The sequence below is a fragment of the Oryctolagus cuniculus genome, assembly GCF_964237555.1.
Source record: "Oryctolagus cuniculus chromosome 17 unlocalized genomic scaffold, mOryCun1.1 SUPER_17_unloc_1, whole genome shotgun sequence".
NCBI lineage: Eukaryota > Metazoa > Chordata > Mammalia > Lagomorpha > Leporidae > Oryctolagus > Oryctolagus cuniculus.
In genome coordinates this window covers 203074-224411 of record NW_027208202.1, presented here as the reverse complement: position 1 = coordinate 224411, position 21338 = coordinate 203074, and the positions used below count along the sequence as shown (strand labels likewise).

The window sequence follows — 21338 nt, the reverse complement described above, 5'->3', positions numbered from 1 at the left end:
CTATGTGATTTTTAGACATTTTCTTTTCGTTTAGGTAAGAGATAAGATAATTCAAAAGCATTCAAGTTGTTCTTCTAGAAGCATGGCTTTTTTCTTGCCTATGTAATATTATGCAACAACATAGAAAATTCTTGTTTCCTATTGAATTCATGTTGACACTACTTTATGTGAAAACCTGTTATTACTGGCTCTTTAAAAATAACACTTACACTGCCGGCACTGTGGCTCAACAGGCTAATCCTCCACCTAGCGGCGCTGGCACACTGGGTTCTAGTCCCGGTCGGGGCGCCAGATTCTGTCCCGGTTGCCTCTCTTCCAGGCCAGTTCTCTGCTATGGCCCAGGAGTGCAGTGGAGGATGGCCCAAGTGCTTGGGCCCTGCACCTGCATGGGAGACCAGGAGAAGCACCTGGCTCCTGCCTTCGGATCAGTGGGGTGCGCTGGCCACAGCGCGCCGGCCGCGGCGGCCATTGAAGGGGGAACCAACGGCAAAGGAAGACCTTTCTCTCTGTCTCTCTCTCACTGTCCACTCTGTCTGTCAAAAAAAAAAACACTTACACTTTGTTTATAATTTATACACTTATTTAAAAATTATCAACAAGCACTGCTTGTCTCTTCTCTGTTTAATAGAAAATAGTTTGCTTTTTTTCTTATATTTATTGCCTACTTGACCTTTTTTCTCTCTGACAGTTCCAATCAAAATCAAGTTACATATTGAGAAAGAATAGACATATATTCAAACATGTTTAATTAACACTCTACCACTCCACCCCTCAATTTGTTTAACGATTATGTGATATAATGCAGTACATTCCAGATAAACATCAAAAACCAACAATTGTCAAGTAGGGATTTGCTGTCAAGTTGCATAAAAATTAGCTGTGATAAACATAGAGAAACTGGCACCAACCCAGACCTAGGTAATCGAAGTTTCTAAAAGAGAATTAGGAAATATGCAATGAAAATATCTCCCCTGGGTGACTCTAATGTGAAAGGTTATCCAAGTTCATGGTTACAGCACACAAGAAACTACCTGTTTCTGAACTAAAAGCATAACAAGCATTACAGTAAAAGTAATCATAAAAGCAGAGCAGGCATTTGGCACAGTGATTATTAGCACACTACTTGGAACACCCTCATCCCATTTCGTAATGTCAGCGTTAAGACCCTGGCACTGCCTAAAGACTCCTGCTTCCTACTAATGTGCATGCTGGGAGTCAGTGGTGATGGCAAGTGCTCTTCCATGTGGGAGAGCAAAGCTGATTTCCTGGTTTCCAGTTTCAACTTGACCCAGCAGTGAGCAGACAGGAGTCTCTCTCTCTCTCTTTTCTTTCTCTCTCTCTCTCTGTCTTTCTCACTGAATAGACTAGTGAAAAAAAATCAAACCTCATTGTAGGTGCTAAACTCTGATTTTTTAGAATTAGAAAAAAATAAAAATATAGGACATTCAATGCCTGTGTTGGTTTGATTGACCTACTCTCATTTGTCTCTCCAGATTGTATACTTTACAGAAAGGAGCTCAACTCCATTCAGGAAATATATGAACATTTGTTTTTCTTAGTAGTATTCCTACCCAGAATGCTATTTTCAATTTGTTTAATCAGCAAAGACTTCTCTGTCAAGACACATATTGAGTTACTTATCTTGCAATAGTTCTTGACTATTCAAGCTTACTTACCACTCCTTAGCTCTGTATTTGTTTTGATCAAACCACTCATCACATCACATTGAACCTGCTGTTGCTTGCCTATTTATGTCCATAAATAAAAAAATGAGCCCTTCCAGGATACCTGGTGTTCTTTTAATTGTTGAAGCCCTCATTTAAGTTGTGAATATTGTTTCATGTGTGATATGCTTCAATAAATGTTTGCCCAATCATTAATGACATGATAATAGGGGCAATTAGTTTTCATAGAACAATCTTTGCTGATAGAAAAACTCACTTAGGAGACCAGATAGACTTAGCAGAAGGTAATTTAGGATCCAAGAAAAGTTTTTTTTATCATAGTAAACATTGTTGCCAAATACTAATAGATTATCCATCAATCTTCATTGTTATGATTGTTTGTTGAAAGTTAAATCATGCATGATTAAACTCTTTCTAGTCAATGATTCAGACAACAAAAATAATAAATACAGGGTTGATCCACATTTTTATTCTTTAATGCAGTTTGTTCTTTATTTATAATCTTTTATGTTTAAAATAATGCCATGAATTTTTACATCGTGTTGCTTCTGCACTAGTTTTCTCCATGTGGTTTTCAAAAAGATCATGGATAAAATGTGGAAATTGCTCCAGTTGAATAAGCAAGTTTAATCCTGTGGTGATATTTGCTTCAGTTACAGGCTACGTAATCCATGAAGTATAATCCTGAGTACGATCCATGGAGATGATTTTATTAGTAGGAAGCATCATCTAAACTCATGTGATTCCACCCATTGTTCAATAGGATGAAATGTCAAAACATTAAAGTCTCATTTATCTTTAATTTCATTCCAAAAACTAGTCTTGAAAGCAACCAATTATCTTATTAATCACTCCCAGGAAATGTTACTAATGTTCCATTATCTGCATGTTTAGGTTTGACCTTTGATGGTGCAGGAAAGCTATCTTCACTTTAACAAAATCATATCCTTCAGTTTTGAGAATGGTTAGTTGCAATATGATTAGGATTCTGCTCTTTCTCCATCTACTATATTCATATTATGCGTATTACAAACTTGGGCTTCTTCAGTGTTTATGTCATGTTTGATTCCATGCTTTTTGATGACCTATATAAAAATAAATTGTTCATATTCAGATTTAATTTATTTATCATTGATACATAAAAATCCTACAAGTTGTAGGATATCAACCAATGTATCAATACCTGTTTACATTGTGTAATATTAAAATCAGAGTAAACATATTTATCTCCTCAAATATTTATAATTTCTTTTGGTGGGAATATTCAAAATTCTTACTTCAAGCTTTAAAAAACACATTTACAGTAGATCATTGCTATCTATAGGTATTTTACTATGCAGTAAAACACAAGAACTTATGAACTTACTCCTCCTACCTAACTCTAATTTCTTTATTTCTTTTATTTTTTGGTGCTGAAACCCAGAAGCAAACTCTAATTTCATATTTATGAAGCAGCCTTTCCCCACCACTCCCTCCCTCCACCCATCCTGGCTTTTGGAAATGGTCACTTCACTCTCAAGTTCTATGAGGTTGAGTTTCTCAGAATCAACATATGAGAAACAAGGTTTAGTACTTACCTTTCTGCACCTGACTTATTTCACTTAACATAATAACCTACAGCTCTTTATATGTTGTGACAAATGGCAAGATTGGACCATTTTTAAAAGAAAGTTGGTTTACTTGAAAATCAGAGTATCAGAGAAAGGAGAGAGAAAGGGAGAGAGAGAAAGGGAGATAGAGAGAGAGCAAGAGAGTGAGCTTTTATTTTCTATTTCTCTCCTCAAATGCCCATAACATCATGGGCTGGGGCTGGCCAAAGTCAAGACACTGGAACTCCATCTGGGTCTCTTATATGGGTGGCAGGAACCCAAATATTTGGGCCATTATCCCCTGCTTCTCAGGTTCACTATTAGCAAGGTAGAATGGAAGTGCTAATCTGCACAGATGTCCCAACCTGTGGCTTAACTTGTGTGCCACAATTCTCATCCTCAGATTTGCAATATGTTTGTGACTGAATAATATTTTTCTGTGTATATGTAGCAGTTTCTTTATTCTTTATTATGAAGTGAATACACAGGCTATACTGGCAGATTGTTTAAATTCTGCTATGGTGAGTTCTGAGAATTGGTGATGTGCAATTGTTTTAAAGGCATGATTGGCCACATCCTTTCTCCTTTTGTAGCTCCAAAGCCTGGATGGGGGTCGTGGACTCATCTTCAGACCTGAGGAGAGCAGTGCCTGTCTAGAGGTGCCCTGACCGTTTATTCCCCATTTATAAGGAAGCAGAAGAGTCTCCTCTTATGTTTCAGCGCATCACTGGTTCAGAGGCGTACGCCACTAAAAAGTGTCCATTTTGGCAATCTTCATGTACTGCCTGAACACAACTGTATACCTTGTAGAAAGTCCTAAAATGTTCAGTATCAGCATCATAGAAAGTCATACATCCCCTTCCTTTGTGTGTTTAGTATGGAAAATTTATTTCCAGGAAGTTATGACAGGAATTCACAGAGCACAGAATCAAGAGAGCTTTCAAGTTACAATTACAGCTGACTGTAAATGGCTCTGCCCCATTTACATCAGCTGTTACAATGTCTTCATTGCAATAGTGTGTTTGTCGCCCAAAGTCACCATCTGCTTCCTGATTTTAGTGAGATTTTCTTCCATACAAGTTTTCCTACTAATTTAATGCTTAGTACATAATTCAGAACACGGTATTCTAACAAGTCTTTTCGCAATCATTCCTGCAGTAAAAAGTGTTTCAAAATCAAGTATGTAGGAATGTGTGTCCTTCTGGCAAGGTATTTACAACCAAAGAAAAATTCCAGCCGGTAGATTTGAATCGGGCACAATATCCTTAAATGCAATGCAAATAAAAAATATATGAAAGTGGAAAGAAGCACAGAAAATTGTTAGAGAAATTCAAAACATTGTGCAGATACTTTACCGAAGTTACAACCTTCCTTACATAATGTTATCTCATCAATCTAGAGCTCTGGGGTTCTAGAGGTACATAGCAGATGACTTGGAGCTCCACTATTCTGCTGAGTTGAACTAAATTTCTGAAATCATTTAAACTCCCTTAAGAGAATTACATTTATTATCCTGTCAAGAGGGACTAGAACATATATCTGTTTCATGAAATTGGTTGGTGAAAAGATATATGTGGTTTTCGTCTGTTTCTGAAGTGCTTTGAGAAGACAAGAAGTGATCATAAACACACAAGTATCTCATCAAGATTTACTGAATATCGCTATTTGTTCTGTTTCAAAGTCACGAGAACTAGAAAATTTCGGCAGAAAACTGAAAGGATGAATTGGGTGACAGTGACAGTGAATCAGCACTCCCCCACGCTGTTATTACTGGGGAAGGACTGAGTGGCAGGACTCTCAGTGCTGAGGCTCTGCCCTGTTCTCTCGCCCACGATTTAGGAAACACAGCTGCAGTCAGATATAGGTAAAGGGTGTGCCTACAGCCATGTGGCCTCCCTGCTTACATGCAGACCAGGTGATCAAACAAACCTCTCCAAACCAAAATGCAGTTACCATGTCAGTACTCCCATTTACTGGTGCATCAGTGAACTTTAGACCCGTTCTGGGGAGACTGTTTCCTGCTAATGCTCCTGGTGATGTGCTGACTCTTGAAATGCCCTTTTGACAAGGAGTCTGACTTACTGCACTCTTTCATTAAATTGTGTAGAATGTGCATTGTTGCACGGAGGAAGACAAAGTCTCCTTCCTCTGAGAGCCCACAACCAAATGACATGTGATAGAGGGGAAAAATGAAAATCAAAACTCTTCCTTGAAAGTAGAGGGAATGATGGGGCCGGCACTGCGGCACAGTGGGTTAACGCCCTGGCCTGCAAGTGCCAGCATCCCATAAGGGCGATGGTTTGAGACCCTGCTGCTCCACATCCGATCCAGCTTTATTCTATGGCCTGGGAAAACAGTAGAAGGTGGCCCAAGTCTTCATAGGAGACCCAGAAGAAGCTCCTGGCTCTTGGCTTCGAATTGGCACAGCTCTAGTTGTTGCGGCCAATTGGAGAGTGAATTAGCGGATGGAAGACCTCTCTCTCTCTCTCTGCCTCTTCTCTCTCTGTGTAACTCTGACTTTCAAATAAATAAATAAATCTTTTAAAAAAGAGTTAAAGTAATCTTTAAAAAAAACTAAAAAAAGAAAGTAGAGGGAATGAGAAAAATATAAACATAGCTGATTTGGGGGGAGTCTTGTTAAATTTTTATAAATTTTGAGAAATTATTGCCCATGCAAATTAAAAGTAGTGGAACAAGGAAACCAAGGAATGAGACTAGATACATTTAGAGTGTAATTGCTGGACATTCACTAAGGAATTAAGAAAAACAGTGAAAATATTTCCAAACCCTAACAGCGACCACACTGAAGTCTCAAAGCACCTCGATGAAGGAGGCCATGTAGACATACACATATTCTTGATTAGCTACAGCAATAGTTTGCAAATCTGGGAGGAAAAGCCAAATAATTAGGTAATAAAAACAATAAATGAATTTAGGGTTATCAGTGAAGTAACTGAGCATGGTAACAATTCTGAGAATGGAGTCTACTGTAGATTGGAAGGTGTTGAAATACTGAACAAAGTAGACGTAAATCACAGTTTGAAATCTTGGTGTATAGAAGGTGATTTTATCAAAATTTGATAATCAGATAGCTCAAGAAAATTAGCTGGATAAGTATAGGCAATTAATTTTTAACTTCTGAATGCCCCACTATAACCATTGGCATCATAAGTCTGAATTGAACAATCTTAATTGAAGGCACTTTAAATTTAAAAAATGGTACATAATATGCCCAAAGTAATGTGTTAAAGTGATGGGCGACTAGAAAGAAGAAGTTGAATATAACTCTATGACTGTAATGTCCACGACACAGCCATGATTATAACAGAGGTAATGGACATAGACAAGAATGTTGGTAGTGCTAAAGTTATAATAGAAGGACCAGTACAGTTCATTAACAGATATATCTAAAATCACCTTCTTTTTTATTGTATAATCTATTAAGCTAGCAAAATTAATATTTATAAATATATTTCTTAAATGTTAGTCTGTGTCATCTATTCAATTTTAGCATAGTGTAGATTTAAATATAATCAATACCTTCTGTAGAAAGTCACTTCTTGAGAGGGCTAAGTTCCATGTAAATAAGTTAAATACTGAAAATGTAATCCTATCCCAGTCCCCTAGAGTAAGAAATACTTCTTTTTTTTTTCTTCTATTATGTAGTCCTCATCATATATTTCACATAGTGTGGTCTGTAATTTAGTAGGTATGTTGGTGTCTTTCCATAAAACATTCTTTCTATAAGGGAAAGGGTATAGACACATACATATATGAAGGGTCTCCTAGAAGTTCATGGAAAATACCTAATATTCTAAAATATGTGGATTTCTAAAGTTTTTGCACATAATAAACCTTTCCATTGCACATTCCATGAGTTTTGTAAAGAATCCTTGTGCATATGCACACACATACAACATAGTTACCATGCCACTTCACATCTCATATCCTAAATAATCACTGTCTCTTTAAGATTTATTTATTGATTTATTTGAAAGGTGGAGTTACAGCGAGAGAGAGAGAGAGAGAGAGAAATCTTCACTGCCCAAATAGCCACAATGACAAGCTTCATTTGAGTCTCCCTTGTGGGTGCAGGGACCTCAGTACGTGGGGCCATCTTCTTCTGCTTTTCCAGGTATACTAGTAGTGAGCTGGATTAGAAGTGGAGGAACCAGGACTCAAACCAGTGCCCTTATGGGATGCTGGTATCACAGGTGCTGGCTTTACCCAAGACACCACATTGCTGGCCCCAGTAATTCTCTCATAATGTTGTCCAGTCAAACAGATTTTTTTGCTGGCTACTTCTCCTTACTATCTAATTCTACTAATACACACCTATATGGAGACTCAGGTATCTAATTGCAAGCACTTATTAACAATTTCAAAATATATCTGGATGTTATGCAATACTGTTATCAGGTTAGAGGCAAGAATATAGGAAATTACTACTTTTTATACACAACTTAGCCAGGTGATAATAAACTCAATCAAACACATGGAGTTCTTAAAGTGTTCTTGTGTATCAAGAAAGCAGGAAACCAAGGACAGAAGTATGAATTGTAATAATATTTAAAAAGGAAATATAAGAGGAACAAAGATGAGTAGTAAGTAAGAAAAGAAAATCACAAAAGAAAGAAGGGTCATACACTCAGTAGAAGAGATTTGTTGGATTTTTGACATGTTGAAGAGAGTCAAACAGATTAAGTTGTGGACATTCCTATTTCATTTAACATCATAATGTTTGAATTGAAAGAGAATCCTTCCAATGGACTGGTGAAATTGGACTATTATCTGCAAAGTGTTATTCAACATAAGGAAAGAAGAGGAAATATTTAAACATAAAATTTTATTTGAAATTCTTTTATGAAGAAGAGATAGAATGATTAGTATATAAATGGGGATTTTATTGCTTTTTCAATAAACATGAAACTAACATCTAAGTAAGACTATACAGATTTATACATTTGTGTATAAAATATATCACTTTATATCACTTATTTTAGTTATTTATATGGTGTATAAGACTAAAGTAAGTGAAATTAATTTATATTCAGAGGAAAGATAGATCTATAGGATTAGAGACATGGGAAGCAGACTTGAATTGTAAAGTGGTGTCTATTATTTATTTGTTTACTTTTAAAATGTGGAAAGAGAGGAGAGATAAAGAATCTACCATCCACTGGTTCATTCCTCATGTATCTACAGTTATGGAAGCTGGGCAAGGCTGAAGTCAGGAGCCTGGAACCCAATCTGAGTGACCTACATGAGTGGAAGAGACCCAAGTACTTAATCTAGTATATGTTGCTTCCCAGGCTGAGCATTGTAGGAAGCTAGGCTTGGAAGGGGATCCAGGTGATGAACCCACAGTCTTATATGCAACTGAGGCACCCCACATGGTGTGTTAACCCCTCTGCTAAATGCCCACCCATGCAGAGGAGTTTTTAGAACAGCAGTTTCAGAGCTGTGACGATCATGATGATTGGGAGAAGGGGGAATTTGAGGGCACCCCTGGTGCAACACTTATGATGATGCTTGTGCTTCAGATGCTGGTGCACACCCTGGTAGGCAGAAGGTGATGACTGAAGCAGTTGGGTACCAGTTTCCCAGGCAGGAAACTCATTCTTAGTTGTGTTCTTGCTTCAGCATGGCCCAGCCTCAGATGTTGTGGGAAGCTGGGGAGCATCTGCCTTTGTATCTCTTCTTTGCCTCTCCAGACAAGGAAAATAAGAATTACAAGTATAATTAAAATGAACATACAACCGTATAGTATTGAGAGCCTAGTGTGAAATTCCCCAGGTGTGTGGCACACTCTGGATATGCTGAGCATCATTGGTTATCTTTAAAAGGACTCTACATTATTGTAGGACATTATGGGGATTACAAGGGTCATATCTATTGCTTATAACATAAGGCATAAAGATAGCTCTGATGGTCATTTAATCCTTTATCACTGTCCCTAATACAATTTTGCACTTGAATGATCTGGAGAGAATAACTGTTCTTTCCAGTAGACTATGATGCTTTCCCAATGAACACCTGTGCATGCTATAATAAATGATTCATTGAATTGCCCACATCAGAAATCAAATTCCGATCTATGGAAACTATTTCACAATCAACCAACCTCTACTAAAATATGCATTTTCACCTGTCTCTCTTGGAACTGAAAGAAAACAGAAATAGAGAAACTTTTCCCAGTGAATTAATGAGAACTAGACTTGACCACACAATGTAAGGAATACACTTGCCATTTACTCTTTGTCTCTTCTCTGGTTGTCATGGTGATCTTAGCTAAAACTGGTACAATATTAAACAGAAATATTCATATACATTTATATCATTCATAAAGTAGTAAATGCAATAAAGACATCAAGATTCCATAAAGGTAGTTTTAGAAAACATTGTAAGCCTTCTCTCTCTTAAGGAAATGGTCTTAAAGTTTAAATCAATTTTGGAATCCCTTTCAAAGTTTTTTTTTATTTGACAGGTGGAAATTAGACAGTGAGAGAGAGAGACAGAAAGATATTCTTTCCATTGGTTCACCCCCCCAAAATGGCCACCACAGCCGGCACTGCACTGATCCAAAGCCAGGAGCCAGGTGCTTCCTCCTGGTCTCCCATGCAGGTGCAGGGCCCAAGCACTTGGCCATCCTCCACTGCCTTCCCAGGCCACAGCAGAAAGCTGGACTGGAAGAGGAGCAACAGGGACTAGAACCTGGCACCCATAGTGGATGCCAGTGCCACAGGTAGAGGATTAACCAAGCGAGCCATGGCACTGGCCCCCAGAGTGCTTTCAAAATACAGAAGGGAAGATATTTGGCCAAGTGGTTAAAATGCATATTAGGCCATCTATGTCCCACATCAGAGTACCTGGGTTCGATACTTGGAACTGACTCCCAATTCTTGCAACCTGCCAGTGCAACCCTGGATGACAACAGGTGGTGGCTCAATTATTTGGGCCCTTGTCATCCCTGTGGGAGACCCAGATTGCTAACTCCTCCTTTCTGTCTCAGTTGTTGCAGGCATTCAAGGAGTGAGCTAACAGATGGGTGCTTTGTCTTTCTGTATTGTTCTTTTCTCTCTGCTTTATGAATTAAGAAACATACAGATCATGATTAGTTTCTAAAGAGGAATATTCTAAATAGTCACACCACTTTATTCTGTTGTGAGCAGTACAGAAATTTTGAGACCTCAATACTAAAGAGCTATTTAGAATATTATTTAATATATTTAATGACATTTTCAATTATATAAACGACAGACCCCTTATCTTTTCTGTTGAGGAATAGTGTTTTTTTCTTCATACTATTTGTTGTTCTCATTACTTAGTTTAGGTTTAACCTTACAAGTAATAAATAAACTGAGAATAGATCTTTGTAAAAATTGAGAGTGTGAATGGGAGAGCGAAGAGGAAGAAGGGTTTGAGTTTGGCCAGGAGGGAGGGTAGGGTAGGAAGTGTAACTATGCCCCTAAATCTGTATATATGAAACACTTGAAATGCATTACAAATAAAATTTTATTACATATAATTATATATATTCATAAATTAGGCATTCACTTATCTTTTCTATTTAATGCTTGCTACATCTTTGTTAACTTAGAATTAGAAAAAAAGCAAATGAGATGATTAAAGAAAAATATATTAAAAAGTGAGGTGAAATCACTCTGAAACTGAATAGAAAAATAATTTAGAAACCTACATGAACAACAGTGATTAACAACAACAACAACAAAATCCTACAAGAATTTGAAGGTGAATAAGAAAAAAAAATTCAGGAAAACTTATTGTTTAATCAGAAGAAAGTAAATGATTTGTACACCTAAGCAAAAGTTTATGTTAGTGAGGATATTGTTTACTTAACATGCTACATGAAACAAACACTTTAGGCTCTATTCATTTTATTACGTGTTTATAGATTATAGAATTGACCATGGGGTGTAAATTAAGCAACCACATTTGGAAAATGCTCAGTTATAAGAGTTTAACAGGGTAAGTTATCTGAATAGACACTGAAATGAGCACCCAGAGGTTACTTTCAGGTGCTTTAGTGCTTCACATGGGAGAGTCTGATTTCATGAAACTTAAGCTTTAAATGAGGGTGCTCATGCCTGTTCCATGACCTTCTCCAGTCTCCGTAGACTGCGTTCCCTTTTCTGAAATAACGTTGCTGAATTCTGCTCACTTCACTACATAAAACTCTAAAACAGAAAGGATAATCATTCCCACATCCCTGGATGTCTGTCATTGCTTTTGTACAAGCCTTGCACAATATGCAAACATGTAACTTTTGGGGGTAAGAGTTCCAGAAAACTTGTGCTCTATTTCCTTGCTAGTCATACCGTAACTCTGTATTCCTAATTTTCCATATAAAGATTATGAAGATCAAGCCTTATGCTATTTCACCTCTGTTTCTTGAAGTTGGATTACAGAAGCTCTCCCTCACTCTTTACTTTTCACAGTAAATCCTGAGCAGCCATTCTTTAGGTGATAGTTGGTAGTGTAGTGGGGGAATGGGCATTTAGAGATGAACGCGTGAAGGAACCATGTGCAGAGCTACATAATAGACCTTCTTTCTACTGCATTAACACTGGGTAGAAAGACCAGCATAATGGGATGTTTAAGATTATTGGTTTACGCCAGTGCTGCGGCTCACTAGGCTAATCCTCCACCTTTCGGCGCCGGCACACCGGATTCTAGTACCAGTTGGGGCGCCAGATTCTGTCCCGGTTGCCCCTCTTCCAGGCCAGCTCTCTGCTGTGGCCAGGGAGTGCAGTGGAGGATGGCCCAAGTCCTTGGGCCCTGCACCCCATGGGAGACCAGGAGAAGCACCTGGCTCCTGCCATTGGACCAGCGTGGTGCACCGGCCGCAGTGCGCCGGCCGCAGCGGCCATTGGAGGGTGAACCAACGGCAAAAGGAAGACCTTTCTCTCTGTCTCTCTCTCTCTCACTGTCCACTCTGCCTGTCAAAAAATAAAAAATAAAAAAAAAGACTATTGGTTTAATAAATAAGTGATTGGTGGAGTAGATCTTAAATCTCAAGTATGGCAGCTTCCAAAATGTGTCTGCAAATAAAGTCAAAGAATTAACCATGGAAAAAGAATTTGAAGTATGTAAGGATTTATGCAATGCTTGAATGCTCCAAGGAGTGACAGGACAGAGGCGAGAAGAGTGGGCTGGTCTTTAAGTGGGAGCAGAAACAACATTTTCCAAAGTAACTGGAAAAGATCAGGGCTGCATGAAAAGCGGAAGAAATTATTTGGACAGACAGTGATGTAAAAGATGACGAAATATCTATCAATGACTTCATCTTCGTTTGTGTTTGCATATAAACTTTTTAAAAAATTCACCGACATAAAAATTATATGTATTTTTGGGAACTATGTGATGTTTCATTACATGTATATGTTGTTTAACAAACAATCGGTGTAAATATCTTTATTCTCTCAAGCATTTAGCATTTCTTTATACTGAACATATTCTTTATACTGAACATATTCAAAAATCCTATCTTGTAGTTACTTTTGTACAGAAATATATTGTACATTAACATTATTTACCCTCCCCTCACGGTACAGTAGCATCCCAGCACTGCTTACTCCTACCTAGATATAGCCTGGTACCCATCCATCAACCTTTCCTCATCCCTTGCTCCTCAATTCATCACTGCACTTTTAACCTCTGTGAAAATACCTATTTTTTAGACTCCACATATGAGCCAGACCATGGGGAATTTGTCTTTCTGTGCTCATCTTATTTCACTTAGAATTATTACTTCCAACTGCATGTATTTTACAAGATTTCATCCTTTTTATGACTCAGTACTATTCCATTGTCTTACTTTGCTTTTTGTCACTTCAACTGCCTACTGCAAACTGAATAATCCCTACAGAAGGAAAAGTTTACTTTGACCTTTGGCGGGTGGCTAGGAAGACCAAGGTCAAAGCTCTCCATCTGGTGACAGCCTTCCTGCTGGTGTCACCTGTCTACAGAGCCTGACTTGGGCATCACCTCTGACAAGGGGGGGATGCACAGGAGACAGAGCCAAACTAACTATGTAACAGAACCTCTCTTACAATAACACATTAGCTCCTTAATCCACTAGTCCACAAATGATGTAATCCACACACCACGATTTAATGACCCCTTGATAGTCTCTCCTAGCCCTGCATCCTAATATGTCACCCTGGGGATCACAATTCACTGTGGATTTTCTTCAGGTGGGCATACAAAGAACATCAGGCCTTTCCTACCCAGTCACAGGAAAATAAAATAAAAGCTTTAAAAATAAAGGAAAGAATGGAAATGAAAGAGTTAACAGTAAGGGCATCACTTAGGTACATGTAGTTCACATTATTTTTGGAGTTATTTATATTATGTCTATTTAAAGATTACTGAGCAGAAGCCATGCTTATCTGCTGAGTTGTGTGCAAGGTCAAACATTTTCTCTGCTCAATAAACGATGACCCATAATACCACTAAGTAAAGAAACAAGAAGACTCCACTGAGAAGGAACGCTAAGCATCCTTACTACCATCAACCAATTCTTTCTTTTGAGTGTGTTCCCCTTTGCTTCTGACTGTTCTTGTTAGAGAAATGCCAGCTTCATTCATCAAGTATATATTCAAATCAGGAAATCATCTTTCTGAGAACCAGAGTTATAAAATGGGACTCTAAAGTCAATCTAGAAATTAAACATAGGCAGTGCCTTTCACAGTTCTTTGGACTAGTGAATAATACATTCATAAGTGTAGACAGATATTGAATTACACAGGCATTTGGGGAAGAAACAATATTACACTTTTTGCCTCTAGTGTTCAAAATGGACTTTGGAATAAGCAAGGTTTAAGCTAAGTGCAGCTGGAAGAGTAAGGTAGAATATAGAGAGGGGGAAATGTGGAAACAAGGTAGTTTTACATTAAGGGGTAATGGTGTGGTAAAGAATAGTAGTGGAAACGGCAATGAAATTTTTATGTATAAAGTAGCATAGATTCATAGAAGTGCGTTTTATGAATAGGAAAAAATACTGGAAGGTAAGGCAGGCTGGGAAGATGCTCTTTTTAGTGCCTTCAATTGAAGGTTATGGTATTTAGCATCTTCCTTGTCACTAAGGACCACTGAAGATGTGGAGAGGTAGAACCATAAAGAAAAGATGTTCTAGAAGAGGAAACAAAGAGATTGTGTTCAAGATGGATGGCAGGAAAACAGTAGATGCAGTGAAACCTCAGTTCCTGTATCTGGACACGAGGTGGTGGGATGAATGCAAACCACAACCTAGTGAAATGGAGACAGAAATGCATCTCTGGGGGATCCAGTGATCTTCGTATGCTACAAAGCTTTCACAGAGATTAGTAACTGCTAAGTAGAAGAGCATGGGATGGGCAGCACGTTTCTATATTTTAACTGGTTTAGATGAATTATTGCTTACAGTTATATACCTTATTAAAAGGAAAGCATCCTCTAAAGAAGTATTTAGATCAAGGTAAGAAAAAAAGCCCAAGAACACTCAAACCCTCCACACATGTATAATTTTTAACTTTAGATCATTTTCTCATTCAGGTAGATTTACTTACATAAAATTGTCCAACAAGCTCCTCAGGGAAACACAGTAGTGCAAGTGCACTAAATTGTCACTGTGATTTACAACACAGTAATCAAACACACGGAAACCCTCTAAAGTCAGTTCATATATTGAAGGCAACCTATTAAGATGTTAACTCTGTAAATGGATATGAGATACAGGGGAATACAGGAATTTATATTAACTCTGTAAATGGATATGAGATACAGAGGAATACAGGAATTTATATCAGATCATTTCAGGAAAGATGAATCAGTTTTGATGTGTAACCTCTGCGGAGAAAAAGGCTACATAATAGGTATAATATAAAACATGGATTTTCAATGATACTCATAGAAATAAATGTAACACTTGAATTATTATCATAGAGAATAATAAGGACAGGTTCCTTATTTAGTTGACCCTGAATAGTATTGATGCTTTACATGTAACCATTATAGGGAGAGCCTGGAGCAACATTTTGCTGCTGTATTATTATTACACTGCACTGGAGGCAGTACATGTATAAAAAATAGAACAAGTTACATAATGTAGCTTGGTCTCTGAGGGTACCATCTACTAAACATTAGACATTTCAATAGTTAAATACTTATATTTCCAGTCACTTTTATACTTATTTTTAAAATTTTTTTATAATGAGTCTTTGTATGTGTCTGTGAGTTCATCATACTGGGAGTTCAATGGATTTTACTTTTAATTATTTAATTGAGAGAGAAAGAGAAAGAGAGAGAGATGAGAGAGAGGTCTTCCATCCACTGGTTCACTCCCCAGATGGCTGCGATGGCCAGAGCTATGCTTATCTGAAACCAGAAGCCAGGAGCAGCCTCCTAGTCTTCCATGTGGGTGCAGAGACCTAAGCACTTGGACAATTCTCCACTGCTTTCCCAGGCCACAGCAGAGAGCTGGGTCAGAAGTGGAGCAGCCAGGTCTCGAACCAGCACCCATATGGGGTGCTGGCACTGCAGGCACTGGCCCTACCCGCCATGCCACAGCACCAGCCCTTATACTAATTCTTAATATAATTGTGATTAAATGAATACAATGGAGGGCTTTGTGGAATACAGGTATTTATTCATAAATCATAGAAATCCAAATTATAGCTTACCTTCCCATCTTCTCATATCTTTGATATTGGAAAAATCAATTTAAAATAGCCAACACTTTTTTCTTCACTTATTTGCAGAAAAGATAATTCTTATTTCTCATAGGGTTAAAATTGGTAATTATTGTTATCTTTCATACTTTTTCTGATTTTTGATTTAATGCATAATTATTCACTTTATAAAATTCCTTTCATTAAGGTAAGTATATATTTTTTAAAAGATGTATTTGTTTATTTGAAAGACAGCTACACAGATAAATGGAGAGACAGCAGAAGGAGGATATATATATATATATATATTCATACAGAGAAAGAGAGAGAGAGAGAGAGAGAGAGAGAGAGAGATCCTCCATCCACTGGTTCCATCCTCAGATGGTTGCCATGGTTGGCCAAAGCCAGGAGCCAGAACTTCATTCAGGTCTCCATTTATTTTTGTACATATTCTTAATATAATTACATTATATACTCTTTGTACGTATAACTAATTAATATGATTGCGCCACATGAGTGGCAGAGATTCAAACACTTCTGCTGTTTTTCTTGGGGATCTGGTTCAGAAGTGCATCAGGTAGAATACAGCTGGCTATGCCACAACACCAGCCCCAATTTTTTATCTTTATCCATGAGGATCCTTCAAAAATTCTTGAGAAAACTGAATGAAAAGATAAATGTCTTCTGTTACAAAATTTTTAAATCTATCTATCTATCTATATATGTATATGCAATATTCAACAATCTTGTGGAAAACAAAAATTATGGAAAAATTGGATTTCAAAACAACTTCAAAATAAACTATTACATTATATTCTGAGGATTGTATCTATGAATAACATGGAATCTGATATCTTTTTATTTCTATGAAATTAGCATGAGAATTGAGAACTGTGTTGCAGTAATTATCATGCATTTACTGTGACCCTGAGGATCTAATGTTTTAATGAATTCTTTTTTTCCATTGTTTCATTTTTAAAAAACTTTTATTTAATGAATATAGATTTCCAAAGTAAAGCTTATAGATTGCATTGGCTCCCCCACCCAATGACTTCCCTCCCACCCGCAACCCTCCCCTTTCCCACTCTCTTTCCCTTTCCATTCATACCAAGATTCATTTCCAATTTTCTTTATATACAGAAGATCAGTTCAGTATGAATAAAGTAAAGATTTCAACAGTTTACACCTACAAGAAACACAAAGCGAAAAATACTGTTTGAGTACTAGTTATAGCATTAAATCTCAATGTACAGCACATTACGGACAGAGATCCTACATGAGCAGTAAGTGCACAGTGACTCCTGTTGTTGACTTTACAAATTGACACTCCTGTTTATGGCATCAGTAATCTCCCTATGCTCCAGTCATGAGTTTCCAAGGCTATGGAAGCCTTTTGAGTTCACTGACTCTTATCTTATTTAGAAAAGGTCATAGTCAAAGTAGAAGTTCTCTCCTCCCTTCAGAGAAAGGTACCTCCTTCTTTGAAGACCTGTTCTTTCCACTGGGATCTCACTCACAGAGATCTTTCATTTAGGTTTTTATTTTTCTTTTCTTTTCTTTTTTTTTTTTTTGCCAGAGTGTCTTGGCTTTCCATGCCTGAAATACTCTCATGGGCTTTTCAGCCAGATCGGAATGCCTTTAGGGCTGATTCTGAGGCCAGAGTGCTGTTTAGGACATCCGCCATTCTATGAGTCTGCTGTGTATCTCGCTTCCCATGTTGGATCACTCTCCCCTTTATTTATTCCATCAGTTAATATTAGCAGGCACTTGACTTGTTTATGTGATCCCTTTGACTCTTAGTCCTTTCATTATGATCAATTGTGAACTGAAATTGATCACTTGGACTAGTGAGATGGCATTGGTACATGCCACCTTGATGGGATTGAATTGGAATCCTCTGGTATGTTTCTAACTCTACCATTTGGGGCAAGTCAGCTTGAGCATGTCCCAAATTGTACATCTCTTCCCTCTCTTATTCCTACTCTTATATTTAAAAGGGATCACATTTCAGTTAAATTTCAACACTTAAGAATAACTGTGTGATAATTACAGAATTAAACCAGTCATATTAAGTAGAACAGAAAAAAAAACTACTAAGAGGGATAACATATTAAGTTGTTCATTAACAGGGCTATGCTGATCAAGTCACCATTTCTCATAGTGTCCATTTCACTTCAACAGGTTTCCTTTTTGGTGTTTAGTCAGTTGTCACCGATCAGGGAGAACATATGATATTTGTCCCTTTGGGATTGGCTTAGTTCACTCAGCATGATGTGTTCCAGATTCCTCCATTTTGTTGCAAAGGACCGGATTTCATTGTTTTTTTTTTTTTTTTTTTTTTTTTTTTTTTTTTTTTTTTTTACTGCGGTATAGTATTCTAAAGAGTACATATCCCATAATTTCTTTATCCAGTCTACCGTTGATGGGCATTTAGGTTGGTTCCAGGTCTTGGCTATTGTGAATTGTGCTGCAATAAACATTAGGGTTCAGACCGCTTTTTTGTTTGCCAATTTAAATTCCTTTGGGTAAATCCCAAGGAGTGGGATGGCTGGGTCGAATGGTAGGGTTATCGTCAGGTTTCTGAGGAATCTCCAGACTGACTTCCATAGTGGCTTGACCAGTTTGCATTCCCACCAACAATGGGTTAGTGTCCCTTTTCCCCCACATCCTCACCAGCATCTGTTGTTGGTAGATTTCTGTATGTGAGCCATTCTAACCGGGGTGAGGTGAAACCTCATTGTGGTTTTGATTTGCATTTCCCTGATTACTAGTGATCTTCAACATTTTTTCATGTGCCTGTTGGCCATTTGGATTTCCTCTTTTGAAAAATGTCTATTGAGTTCCTTGGCCCATCTCTTAAGTGGGTGGTGTGTTTTGTTTTTTAGAGTTTCTTGATCTCTTTGTAGATTCTGGTTATCAACCCTTTATCTGTTGCATAGTTTGCAAATATTTTTTCCGATTCTGTCGGTTGTCTCTTCACTCTCCTGTTTCTTTTACAGTACAGAAACTTCTCAATTTGATGCAATCCCAATAGTTGATTTTGGCTTTGACTGCCTGTGCCTCCCGGGTCTTTTCCAGAAACTCTTTGCCTGTGCCAATATCTTGAAGGGTTTCTCCAATGTTCTCTAGTAACTTGATGGTGTCGGGTCATAGATTTAGGTCTTTAATCCATGTTGATTGAATTTTTGTGTAAGGTGTAAGGTAGGGGTCTTGCTTCATGCTACTGCACATGGAAATCCAGTTTTCCCAGCACCATTTATTGAATAGACTGTCCTTGCTCCAGGAATTGGTTTTAGATCTTTGATCAAATATAAGTTGGCTGTAGATGTTTGGGTTGATTTCTGGTGTTTCAATTCTGTTCCATTGGTCTATCCATCTGTTTCTGTACCAGTACCATGCTGTTTTGATTACAACTGCCCTATAATATGACCTGAAATTTGGTATTGTGCTGCCTATGGCTTTGTTTTTGTTGTACAAGATTGCTTTAGCTGTCTGAGATCTCTTGTGCCTCCATATGAATTTCAGCATCATTTTTTCCAGGTCTGAGAAGAATGTCTTTGGTATCTTGATTGGGATTGCATTGAATCTATAAATTGCTTTTGGGAGAATGGACATTTTGATGACGTTGATTCTTGAATCCATGAGCATGGAAGATTTTCCCATTTTTTGGTATCCTCTTCTATTTCTTTAAGATTTTGTAATTCTCATTGTAGAGATCTTTGACGTCCTTGGTTAAGTTTATTCCAAGGTATTAGATTGTTTTTGTAGCTATTGTGAATGGGATTGATCTTAGCAGTTCTTTCTCAGCCATGGCATTGCCTGTGTATACAAAGGCTGTTGATTTTTGTGCATTGATTTTATATCCTGCCACTTTGCCAAACTCCTCTATGAGTTCCAATAGTCTCTTAGTAGAGTTCTTTGGATCCTCTAAGTAAAGAATCATATCGTCGCAAAGAGGGATTGTTTGACTTCTTCCTTCTCAATTTGTATTCATTTAATTTCTTTTTCTTGCCTAATAGCACTGGCCAAAACTTCCAGAGGTACGTTAAATAGCAGTGGTGAGAGTGGGCATCCCTGTCTGGTGCCAATTCTAAGTGGAAATGCTTCCAACTTTTTCCCATTCAATAGGATGCTGGCCGTGGGTTTTTCATAAACTGCTTTGATTATATTGAGGAATGTTCCTTCTATACCCAATTTGCTTAGAGTTTTCATCATGAAAGGGTGTTGAATTTTATCGAATGCTTTCTCTGCATCTATTGAGATAATCATATGGTTTTTCTTCTGCAGTCTGTTAATGTGGTGTATCACATTGATTGTCTTGCGCACATTAAACCATCCCTGCATACCAGGGATAAATCCCACTTGGTCTGGGTGGATGATCTTTCTGATGTGTTGTTGCATTCTATTGGCCAGAATTTTATTGAGGATTTTTGCATCTATGTTCATCAGGGATATTGGTCTGTAATTCTCTTTCAGTGCTGCATCTTTTTCCGGCTTAGGAATTAAGGTGATGCTGGCTTCATAGAAAGAATTTGGGAGGATTCCCTCTTTTTCGATTGTTCTGAATAGTTGGAGAAGAAATGGGATTAGTTCTTCTTTAAATGTCTGGTAGAATTCAGCAGTGAATCCATCTGGTCCTGGGCTTTTCTTTGTTGGGAGGGTCTTTATTACTGTTTCAATTTCTGTTTCAGTTATGGGTCTATTTAGTTTTTCTATGTCTTCATGGTTCAATTTTGGTAGATTGCATGTGTCCAGGAATCTATCCATTTTTGATAGATTTTCCTGTTTGCTGGCATATAAGTCCTTGTAGTAATTTCTGATGATTCTTTTTATCTCTGTGGTGTCTGTTGTTATGTTTCCTTTTTCATCTCTGATTTTATTGATTTGGGTCTTTTCTTTTTTTTAGTTTGTTGGACCAATGCGGTGTCAATTTTGTTTATTTTTTCAAAAAACCAGCTCTTCGCTTGGCTGATTTTTTGTCATGTTTTTTTGGATTCAATCCTGCTGATTTCTTCTCTGATTTTGATTATTTCTCTTACCTTACTAGATTTGGGTCTGTTTTGCTGCAGATTTTCTAGATTCTTGAGATGCGCTGAAAGCTCATTTATTTGGTACCTTTCCAATTTCTTGATATAGGCACCTATTGCTATAAATTTGCCTCTCAATACTGCTTTTGCCGTATCCCATAAGTTTTGATATGTTGTGTTGTGATCCTCATTTACTTCTAGAAAGTTTTTGATTTCTCTTTTGATTTCTTGAATGACCCAGTGTTCATTCAGGAGCATGTTGTTCAGTCTCCATGTGTTTGCATACTTTCTAGTGTTTCCTGAGTTGCTAATTTCCAGCTTCATTCCGCTGTGGTCTGAGAAGCTGCATGGTATGATTCTAATTCT

At 37.6% G+C, this 21338-nt stretch overlaps 1 long non-coding RNA gene and 1 other non-coding gene across 2 annotated transcripts in view; one reads left to right on the top strand and one right to left on the bottom strand.

Annotated features, from left to right (window-relative positions):
- Nucleotides 1–21338, top strand: part of LOC127486645 (uncharacterized) — a 37154-nt gene that overhangs the window by 5640 nt on the left and 10176 nt on the right. The window lies entirely within an intron of this gene.
- The window catches only part of LOC138847827 (uncharacterized), a 44941-nt gene continuing 25043 nt past the window's right edge, over nucleotides 1441–21338 (bottom strand). Inside the window, exon 5 of the long non-coding RNA XR_011385737.1 lies at nucleotides 1441–2770. This is a non-coding gene — a long non-coding RNA (uncharacterized lncRNA). The remainder of the gene's footprint in view (nucleotides 2771–21338) is intronic.